This window comes from Lepisosteus oculatus, chromosome 14 (assembly GCF_040954835.1).
Source record: "Lepisosteus oculatus isolate fLepOcu1 chromosome 14, fLepOcu1.hap2, whole genome shotgun sequence".
Lineage (NCBI taxonomy): Eukaryota > Metazoa > Chordata > Actinopteri > Semionotiformes > Lepisosteidae > Lepisosteus > Lepisosteus oculatus.
The window spans coordinates 9,171,762-9,184,120 of record NC_090709.1 but is presented as its reverse complement, the minus strand read 5'-3'; positions in this window follow the sequence as shown (position 1 = coordinate 9,184,120).

Here is a 12,359-nt window from a genome sequence, read left to right as displayed (position 1 = left end):
ATTTGTTGGTGAAAATGAAAAAACATTCCATATTTCTTTTGAGTGAGAGCACACAGTAGGACATACGAGAAATTTGATGATTCAGGTTTAATATCCAAGGATTTAGCTTCAATTCAAGCCCTGGTCCAGGCCTCTACTGTCTATACTTCACAAGACATTGCACCCCAAAATGTTTAAGGGCACTTTCTTCCAGGCGGAAATTTTCCCTGGATTCTGTGACAACCTGAGACTCCATTTCCAATGGATTTGTTAAAATTCTGAATGTTTTAATATTTTTTTATTGTTATATCAATGGAAATCCAGCTCATTCATTATAAAACATATATATTATATATAATTATATATCATATTACATATCATTATATATTATATATCATTAATACAACTAAAAAGATTATTTTTATGTACCAGTACTTTCAATGCTTATGAAGTAGTAAGTGCATCTACATCCATACTTTCCGGTAATGCCCACCAATCATTCTTTTCAAAAAAGAAATAGATAAAATGTTTCTTTCCTTAGGCTGTAGGCTTTCATCGTTCCCAGCTGTCTTAATTAATCTATTGACTTATCATGCAAATATTCTCATTTTTTATCTCTGTTGCTTACAACTGCAACAAAGGAGATCTTTATTAATTAGAAGCACAGGCCTCACATCTGTGATCTGCAGTGGATTAACCTGATGACTAAACACTGCATCTCTACAGTATGGGATGACTGTATTGAACAATATATGGAATCTCTTCTACAATCATACTCAAATTTCATACATTTATCACTGGTTTATTGCCAGTCCATATTAATGGACTTAAAATTAAAACAAATATCACTTCATACAATATATTAACTGCTGCTGACAGGTCCAGTTGTTATATTTTGTGACAAATATTTTTAGGTTTGTGTTTAATGTCCTACATATCAATGTGCATCTAAAAAAAATTACTTTGAAAAAATACTTTGAATGGCTCCTACCTGAGCAGAGCAGGGCAGCATCCTGTCCAGTGTTGCAGCTAACTGTCTGTGGAGAACTGCAGTTCACCAGGTGAGACTCGTCCCCGGAGCACTGAATACCTGTCAGACACACAGCACTGTCACTGTCCCATACACAGAGGAGTTATAGACTTGTACTACAGAGCACTGAATACCTGTCAGACACACAGTACTGTCACTGTCCCATACAGAGAGGAGTTATAGACTTGTACTACAGAGCACTGAATACCTGTCAGACACAGTGCACTGTCGCCTGTCTCAAACACAGGGGAGTGGTATATTTGCACCACAGAGCCACAGCCCAGCTGTCTGCAGACCACAGAGGCCTCTCTGTAGCCCCAGGAGTGCTGGAGGAGTCTCCCCCAGGTGCTGTTGTAGTGAACCTCCACTTGGCCATCACAGTGACTCTCTCCTCCTGACAGCCGGACTCCACCGTCTAGAGCTGACAGGGAGGAATCTGTAAAAATCAATAATCATCAGGTTTCATCATCACACATCAACTCTGTAATCCAAGCTCACAGAGGCATTGCTTCCTGACCTGCATTTAGAATGAGAGGCTTCATCCTCTCCAGGTTACAGTAACATCTGACTGATTTCACTTGTTTTATTTGTCTGTCAAAAGCACAATCACAACCTTTGGGAAAATTTAACATGAACTGTCCCTGTTTTCTCTATCAGAAAATATCCATTATCTCATGTACAACCAAATGTTGTTGGTACATCATGTTATTATTTAGGTGTGTGTTTATTACATTGATTGACTACTGTTACGTCCCAGTGTATGATCTGTGTGTAATTTTCTTCTGTTATGTCCACACTGCTGACCCTTGATTGTTCTCCCTTCCCCATTGGCCCACCATTACACCACAATGTCCGTATGATGTCGTGATGATGAATTAGCTCTCAGCCAATCAGAACTCATTTTATTCACTATATAACATGGAGGCTTTCAGGAAGAAAAGGCCTTTCGTTTGACTTCGGTCCCGTTTGGTTTTGATTATCGGTTCGTTTCGTTTCGCTTCTGGTTATTGCTTCGGTTTCGTTTGTTGGTTTGTTTTGCTTGTGTGTGTGTGTGTGTGTGTGTGTGTGTGTATTTTCGTATAGCTTCGGCTTTGTTGTTTTGTTGGTTTTACGTTAGTTTCTTTGTACTTTGGTTTGTTTGTGTGTTCATCCTTGTTTTGCCATTACCTTGCCCCAGTGTTACATGTTCAACTTTTGTGTTCTTTTGTACCCTGCTCCTGTTGATTACTCTTGTTTTCCCTTATTTGTATTCCTGGTTCACTTGTGTTTTTGTGTGAACTTTGTACATAAGGTTAGTTTAGGTTGTTGGGTACACTTTACACACTTAGTTCATTTTGTATTAGTACACTAGTTTAGTATGGGTGAGTGCCATTTGTCCTGTATGGTTTTGGTTAGTCAGTGCAGGTTAGCTAGGGTGTTGAAGACGCCGAAGACCGTGTGTTTCGGGTTTTCTTTTATAGTTAGGTTAGCTTTCCCTCACTGTCCTAGCCAGCTCCATTTTGTTTGTTATTTTCTTTCCTTTGGCACCACTCTAGTTCCTTACCCTTGTTATCACGCTTCCTAGTCCCTCACTAAACCCACCTGCTTCCAAAAGAATTATCCTAAATGCTACACCCCTTTACCCCTAGACTTGGGGTCGAAACAACTACCTTCATGGAAAACTGTGTGTTACCCATCATCACAGACTCGTTTTCAATGAAAGTCCTGCACATTTGAACATCATGGGTCAACTGAAGGAAAAATGGATACAGCTAGTTACTCCAATCAATGTATTTTACTCATGAAAAGTCTGGGTGAAGCCAGCAAATAAGACCAGTCAACCATGTGTGAATGGTTTTAAACATTTGTTTTATAACCCCTTCCAAATTTCATTTAATTCAAAAATACAAATTAATAATTTGAAGGATTTCCCTTCAACCAGCAGATATATCGCCCTGCAACTCACAACTGGTAATCCATTACAGCTAGCAGGTGTGAGCCTGGTCAATACCTGGATGGGAGACCTCCTGGGAAAAACTAAGCTTGCTGCTGGAAGAGGTGTTAGAGGTGCCAGCAGGGGATGCACACCCTTCGGCCTGTATGGGTTCTTATGTGCCAGTATAGCAATGGGGACACTATACTGTAAAACGGTGCCGTCGTTCGGATGAGATATAAAACTGAGGTCCTGACTCTCTGGGGTCATTAAATATCCCAGGGTGTTTCTTAGAGGTGTCACCCTGGTGTCCTGGCCAAATTTCCCTCCCTGGCCAATCATGGCCTCAGAATAATCCCCATCTATGAATTGTTCTCCTCTCCACTGAGAGCTTTTGTATGGTGAGTGAACTGGCGCACTCTAGCTGCCGTCACATCATCCAAGTGGGGCTGCACATTGGTGGAAGTGGAAGGGAGTCACCACTACCTGTAAAGCACTTTCAGATGAGTGTCCAGAAAAGTGCTATATAAATGTAAGAAGTTAATTCATGAGTTAGGAGACAACCGACTGAGTCAAGGTGATTGCACATAAAACATCTAAAGTGTGTCAAAATTGTCTCTCATTTTGCACGTAATAAAGGCATGCAAAACTATCTCATGTCGGCCAATCATTGCTTCATCATAATTACAATGTTTAATATTCAAGATGTAAATGTGTGTTGGTTCTCACCAGAGCAGATGACTCCTGCGTCCTGTCGATGAGAGCACCCTGCTCTCCCCCATGAAGAGACAGTGCAGTGTGAGAGATGGCTTTCATTGCCCCTGCACTCAAACACATCAGCCCATACTGGTCCACTGCCCTGTCCAAACCAGGCCTGTCCTGGTGCTGCTACAGCTTCCCCGCAGCCCAGCTGCTGGCAGAGAACACTGGCATCTCTCGGGTCCCAGTACTGGTCACACACTGTCCCCCATTTACTGTCGTACTGCAACTCCACTCGGCCAGAGCAGGAGTCCGAGCCATTCACCAGCCTGAACCCTGTGTATCCTGCACACAGGACAGGGATTATAGTTAGGAATTGTGCAGTACTTACACACACTCTTCACACTTACACAAACCAATACTGTCCTACAAGTACCTGAACGTGTTGAATTCCAATTGAATTTGAATGCTTTATTCATCAGCAAAGGTGGCAATTTAAAGTTTAATTAATTTACTGTTAATAAGAAGATTGGTGTAGTGAATCTTCATGGTTAAACACCAATCCCCAGTGCTGACACAGTTATTGTAGCAATCATCAGTTTCTCTTTTAAACTTCAGTTTTGAGCTCCATTAAAGACAAAATGAAATCAATTATCCTGCTCTTACCAAAACACACCAGTCCCACGTTGTTCTCATGTGTGCAGTTCTGTGATGTTGTGGATGACTTTGGACAGGAGAAAATCTGAGATTCGTTGCCCTGACACTGGAATTCCTCTGTCCAGACTTGTCCCTCCCCCTTCCCAAAATGAGCCCCCTTCAGCACCTGTGAGGGAACCCCACAGTCCAGCTCTCAACAGACAACTTCTGCATCCTGCCAGTCAAAGTCAGAGTCACACACTGAGCCCCAGGTCTCTCCGTGCTGCACTTCCAGTCTCCCAGAGCAGAGATCACTGCCTCCAACCACTCTGACCCCTCGATGAGCTGGAATTTCAGAACAATAACAGAGATCACTGTCCCTGACCACTCAATATGCTTGAATATAAGAAAAGATAGGAAGAGAGAGCAGGAATAGAGAGTGAGTATTCATTATTTGAACAAAATTGTGAGGAATTCTAAAGAATACTAAAACTAAAAAAAATTGCTCAGCCAAAAATTAATCTGTAAATTATCAGGCACACATTCACTGCAGATCAAGTCACTGTCATAGAAACACTGAGAGATCAATGAAAAATAAGTAAAATGACCAGACCCTCTGGACACCCCACTGTGTCATAGGAGCTGACATCCTAGAACTCTGGGCTTCAAAGTGGGAATTTGGTTGTGAAACACAAGTAATTGACCTGCAGATATCTAAGGCCCTGAACCAAGATGAAGAACACATTCTACCCCAAAGCATCCTGATAAACCTGGAGAAAACCTGGGAACTAAACAATGTCCTTCAATATAAAGCAGAAATGAACACTTACATATAAAAAATAAAGTTGTTTTAGACGTCACGTCCAAAGTGGTGCAGAGGTTATAGAAAACTAAGCCTATCACACCCAGTCCAGCTACTGTTGCAGCTGGACTGCCTGACCTGCCCCCTGACAAAAACTGTGAACAGGACTGTCACAACCTGGCACTACTGGGGCAGGATTGTCTGACCTGGGCACTGGCACACACTCTGGACAAGACCACAGACAGGCACTGTGAGTTGTCACAGACTGGCATTGCTGGGACATCTGTCTGACCTGGAACTTGAAATAAATTGCCTTTACTTCCACAAAGACAGACACTCTGGACAAGACCAGGACTGTCACAGCCTGGCACTGCTGGAGCAGGACTATCTGACCTGGGCGTTGACACACACTCTGGACAAGACCAGGACTGTCACAGCCTGGCACTGCTGGAGCAGGACTGTCTGACCTGGGCACTGACACACACTCTGGACAAGACCAGGACTGTCACAGCCTGGCACTGCTGGAGCAGGACTGTCTGACCTGGGCACTGACACACACTCTGGACAAGACCAGGACTGTCACAGCCTGGCACTGCTGGAGCAGGACTGTCTGACCTGGGCACTGACATTTTTTATTATTCAAGTTAAATTATTCTGTATAAAAGATATTCAGCAACCAAACCGTTGAGAGTTATATATCACATTCTTCCTCTTTTTAGTGTACTGAACACAATCTATCAGTTAAAATGACATTAAAAGTTTAAGAACCCAGCAAAGGTAAAGTCTCAGTTATATTGCATGTAAACACAATTGTGATCTATTGATAATTATGATACTAATTAAAAGAAATTGTAAAATTCTTAATCATATCTGTTATCATATTTATTTACGCATTTTGGGTAAACATGAAATGGCTCATCCTACCTGAGCAAATACCCCCTGAATCTTCAGAATGATAGCACCCTCTATTTACTGATCTTATTATATTTGAGAAAATACATATTTTTAACAGTTTAAGTCAAGTTAAATTAGCTTGCCATACCCGAGCAAATGATGCCCGAATCTTCATAATGACCACAGGCTGAATTTGCTGATGTTGGAGAGCCACATAACTTCACTGCAGCCTCTGAGCCTCTACAGCTCAAATGCCAGATGTTTCCAGTCCCTGCTCCAAAGTGAGCTTCTCCTGGTGCTGAAACAGCTGATCCACAGCCCAGCTGTCTGCACACCACTGCAGCAGCATCCAAATTCCAGCGATCATCACACACTGTCCCCCACTGTCCCTCGTGATACACCTCCACTCTCCCCTCACAGGTACTGGCACCATTCACCAGCCTCACATCAGCACTGCCTGCAGAGAGAGGGGAGGGGTTTAACTCTAGTCTCCATGTTTGTTTAACAATTCACAATAATACATTCAGTAAAACATTAGTTCCTCAGTCAACAAACATACTCAACCAAAATAAGAGGAAAATAATTTTCTATGCTTTTCTTTATATATTCAATACTATAACACAATCAGATACATTACCAAAACATAAATTACAGATTAATTCTCAAATTCCCATCTCATCTCACAAAAAAAAATACCCACCTTTTGAAAAATGTTCGACTAATGAATCAATCAATAAAAACTAAATAACACCGGGTCTTGAAGAAATCAGTACCTAGAGTATTGCTACAATGTAACTAGAAAGAGCTTTTTTTCTCTATTTTTACAGCTCTTCAAGGTGTCCAAAAGGAAATTTGCAAATTTCACTCTTTCTTTTTTTGCACTTTACAACAAACATGCACACAGTATCATTAAACAAAGTGTCCAACTCAGAGAAAAGGTCATTTAGAACAGAGAAGAGAAGCTGCAGTCTTCAATTGTGAATCAGTGCAATACAGTCTCTCTACTCTGACACAATAGACATGAGTCTGTCAAACCAGACTGAAAGAGCCATAGGAAAGATTCATTCACTTTCCACTGGAATAGATCACTCACTTTTCACTGGAGATCAACCACTGTCCACTGGAGATCACTCAGTCTCCACTAGAGATCACCCACTCTATTTCACAAAGCGGTCACACAAACATCGACACCCTGATGTTCACACCTGTATGTGTCAGGCCTATCCTGGATACTACCCTGAGAACTGCAGTCACTTAAGTGATCTGTGACTTAAATGACTTTATGACTTCAATAGACTGGTACTTGTGTTTCTGTATTTTTCTGGGATATGTGGTCATGACAGTGGACAGTGGCTGTAAAGACTGCATGACTTCAGAGGGCTTGGACTTGTATGCACACAGTGAATATCAAAAGTCTATACACCCTTATTGAAATTTCAGCTTTTGTTAATGTAAAGGCTGAAATCAAGACAAATCATGTCAGACATTTTATTACCTTTAATAAGATCTTGTAATAAAAAATATTTAAGTGCAAGGCAAATGGATTCTTTTTAGGAAAAATAATTAAAATTAAACTATTCAGTATAGTGATCAAGACAGTGGTCAGTGTCTGCAATGACTTTGTCCCTGGGATTCTGGGACATATGGTCACTGCAGTGGAGGGTGTATGACTTCAGATAAGCAATTTGTGTCTGTGTATTTCCGAAAGCTGTGGTCACTACAGTGGAAAGTGTTTTTAATGACTGGGACTCTGTGAGCTGCTTTCACTGTAGAGGAAAGTAACTGCAATGACTGCATGACTTCAGAGGGTTCGAACATGTGTTTCTGGGAGCTGTGGCCACTATAGTGCATCGTGCCTGGAATGACTGACACATCAGAGGTCTGGAGTCACTGCAGTGGTCAGTGGTTTACAGGTGCTTCACATGTTGTTCTAAAATGTACAGTATGTTAAGGGTATATTCTCATTGTCTCTTTCTAGCCTTTACCTGTCAATATATATATTTAACACATGCTTGACTAATTAAATTATATTGAAGCACATTATTTTTCACAAATACAGGATAGGTTTAACACAGACACAGATACTGACACTTATTGTATTATTGTGGTGTCCTGAGAAACTGCTCAAAACTCAACTGCTGGGTTATGAATCTCTAAGTGCTTGCCTATTTAATATTTCAAGACTTAGTTTATGTGTTATTGTGTGATAAAGTAATGATTAATTTAATTTGTATTATCCATACTTAAATATGTGTATTTGATTATATACCTCCAATAAACAAATAAACATCTTATTAAACCTTCACAATATACAAACAAATATTCCATCATTTTGTAACTAAGACAACAACTAAGAACATAAAACAAATAATTTAGTTGTGAAGTAGCACTCAAATCCTGTATAAACATAACACAACTTCCTATAGTTTTTAAATTCTTGTTGTAATGTCACAATGTCCTTTAGCTGTTAAATTATTGCTGTTACACCTCAGTCAATATTTCCCAATAATAATAATAATAATTCTCACAATTGATCTTAAATTCTGCATTTTCTGTTTGATAAAGCAATACAGAATGTAACCATTATCAGCCTGTCCTGCTCAATGTCAAAACACAGCAAACTTGGTCTATAGGAACCAGATAATGATAACATCAATTTTATTTTAACACTTTAAAAACTACAAGAGCCAATTGTCCTATGGCTTCAGTGTTTTACATTTTCAGAACCCAATTGTATATCTTTAAACTGCAGATGGGTAACCCATAATTACCTATCATAATGGAACAACATTTCTTATAACACCAAAATTAAATACATGGTTTTACGGTAACTGAATCTCACAGGGCTTAATGACAGAAACCTGGACTGTCTGAACACACAAGCGATACATTGGCACCATTAAAAATCCAGTGTAAACTTACTGTATACCTATTAATACATTAGTATTTAATAATAAAATACCAGTGTCTCAATAATCCTCCTGTTAGTTAATAACACGCTTATCACTATGAATATATCAGTATGTAATAATAAATTATCAGTCTATCAGACTCAATAATACTTTGGTCTATAATTACACATATTTCTATTAATACATCACTCTGTAATATTAAAATATTATTTTAATATTAAAATCTCAATAAAATTCTAGTCTTTAATTACACAATGCTATTAATACATCAGACTGTAATAATAATATATGTCTCAGAAATGTACTAGTATTTAACAATACACTTACCTCTATTAATGCATCAGGCTTTTAATTATTTCTATGAAAACACCATTCCCTAATAATAAAATGTCAGTCTTAATGATACTTCAGTCATTAATAACACACTGATTTCTATTCATACATTAGTCTGTAATAACAAAATAATAAATATTGATTTTAATTAATAAAATAACAATAAAAATACTAAAATAAAATCACAGTGTTCGTTATTTCCAAATCACAATATTATACTATTATAGATACTTTTTTGTCTTCATTTTTTTCTATGTCTAAGAAATAGCTTACATTTTTTTTAATGGTGACAGATTAGGAGTTGTAAATACTTATATAGATAGTATATATTTTATATATCAAATATTTTAGAAAGTATCAATAAAGTCCGATGATAACCAGCCTCTGCTATAGATTGATAACTTGTAAGTAACAGAACCCAGTCCTGTATCCCCAACCCTGTCCTCAGGGTGTGTAATACTTCAGGAATGTTTATAACACTGATGGCAACATCTTAAAATTATGTTTACAGACAATTATACAGTAGATATCAACTGAAGTGTGAGCTATAAGGAATTATTTTATTAGTACTGCTTTTTAAAAAAAATGAAAATTGTTCAGGCACTTTTTTATTATTCACATACTCAGAAATAAACAATTATGACAATTTTGTTACACAGAAAGCTTAATTTTAAAAAGAATGTTAACATTTTTCAACCCAAGCTCATTTTCAATTTAGATTTGTGTTTTTCATTTAAAACTTTGTTTTATGTCAGAAAATCAGATGATGTAAGATTATTATTCATGAATTAGCTTTTCAACACTAGCAATTAATTCTTCCTGACTCATAGAACCCCTAAAATGCAGTTATAATAAATTTGGACAAATACCCAGAAACCTGAATTTAAAATAAAACATTAACATATCTAAGCCCGTATTTTTCTATAGAAGTTATAATAGAACATTAATATTTTTCAAGGCAATCTCATTTCAAAATACTTTTTATCCTTTTTTCATCCAAACTTTAATTTCAGTTGTTGTGTGTCTGAACAGAAGAAGACTCAACACTTACTGGCTGAGCTGTGCAGCACCAGGACAGCGAGAGAGAGATGGACAGGCAGCCTTCCATTGTCATCAGGACAGAGTGCAGCTGAGACCCCTGTCTTCACCCCTGAGCCCACAGGGCAACTGAGCTGCTGCTCCGCACCCCAGACCCCCAGTAACAACACAGCCCCCCGCCCCGCCAATCACACACAGCACTGCCTTTTCAGACTGACAGCAGGAACCTCTCACACAGGCAGGATGGCCAATCACACAGGGCCCTTTCAGTCTTCTCCATATATATCAGAGACACATCACTGTTTCCTCTCCCTGAAGACACTCCCAGCAGCGCGGAGGAGAGGAGAGACAGGAGCAGCTCTGTGTCTCACTGGAGGAAACACAGATACAGATACAGACAGCAGGGCTGCAGGTGCTGCAGGGGCAGGAAGAGATCAGATACTAAACTAAAAAAAATTGTAGACAAGTATTATATTTTTAAATCAGTATCAAGATAATTAAGTATGCATATATGGTCCTGTAATTCCTGCTTTCTGTATCAGGAAGTGTCTAGTGACTGGTGTCCTGCAGTGACTCACAGAGTTGTTGTGTCTCCAGACAGTAATGTCTTCTGGTCCTCTTCAACGGTAGTGTGAGGAGAGCCATTGCTCAAGGTGGCAGTGCGGTCATTCAGGTCAGCACAGGAATACAGAGAGAAGGTGGACTGAATAAGAACTGGCTGTCCTGTGACTGTGATCAATAATTTAAATGAAAAAGAAAGAAAAGCTCAGCAGTGATTGTCCCCTCTGTACTGAGCCTGGTGGACAGCAGCTCTTCCAGTTGAGTCCCTCAGACCCTGAGTCTGTCTCTGTGCAGCTACAATCCAAACAGATGGTTCAGCCCCTCCCGTTGTGACCCCAGTGTCTCTCTGCGTGGAGCAGACTGCATGACTGAGACTCTCTAACAGCACAGTGGAGCTGAACAGATACTGATACACTGATACACCACTGGGCTGAACAGTGTGAAGGCACAGCCCACATCATCTTCCTTATTATGATAGGTAGTAGTAGCAGTAGTATCAGTGGCAGCAGCAGTAGTAGTATTAGCAGTTATTAGCAGTATTAGCAGTTATGCTGTATTTAAACTCTCCTGTTCAATATAGCAGAGTTCTTGTGTTACAGCTTCACCATAATAGCTGCAGCAGCAGGAGCCACAGAGCAGGAGTCAGTTTCAAATTTGAAAAAGCAACAAAATTATGAAATAAAAAAAGTTCAGTCCTTGTTAATACAGCAGTGATTTAAGGCAGAGCTGTACTGGAGCTACAGGTCAGACCCTGCAGTGAGACTGTGGTTTGTGCTCCTCTGAGCTCTTCCAGCACAGGAAACCAGGCTGTACTGTGAGGCTGTGGGTGTCAGTGTGATGAGGCAGCTGAGATCTGAGCTGTACAGAGAGACACACAGGGAGTCCAGTGTTCAGAGCTCCAGTGCTGCACAGGGAGACACAGGAGAGCACAGTGTTCAGAGCTCTACTGCTGTACAGGGAGACACAGGAGAGCCCAGTGTTCAGAGCTCCAGTGATGCACAGGGAGACACAGGAGAGTCCAGTGTTCAGAGCTCTACAGGGTGACAGGTCCTCTCCCTACACAGCTCTCTCAGTGTGTTTCTCAGGGCTGAACAGGAGGTGCTTTTCCAGTCAGAATGGAGGCTGACTCTCAGAGCTCCAGTGTCAGTATGAGGAGAAGCTCTCAGACCTGATTGCTGCCAGAGCCTCTGAGCCTGAGTGGCCTTGAGCACTGAGCTCCCCAGCAGCTGAGAAAAGCCTCCTGTCTCCTGTGGTCACAGTGTGGTTGAACACCTGCACTGTCTCTCTCGCAGTGTGTGCTCTTATCTGTCTATCTCTCTCTCCTCTTCTCTCACTCTGACAGACTGTGCAGAGTATCTGAAGGGGATGTTACATTGCTTGGCAAAGGAAAAGACTTCTCAGAGGCAGAATAAAAAAGTATCTCCTCTCAGTCAGATTCACAGCTCAGACTCACACACAGAGCTCTGAGTCCCTCAGTACTTTACCCAGACTCCTACTTCCTGAACAGACAGAAGCTCATCCTTCTCTTTATCCTGACAGTCCAGAACCAGAGGACATTCAGAC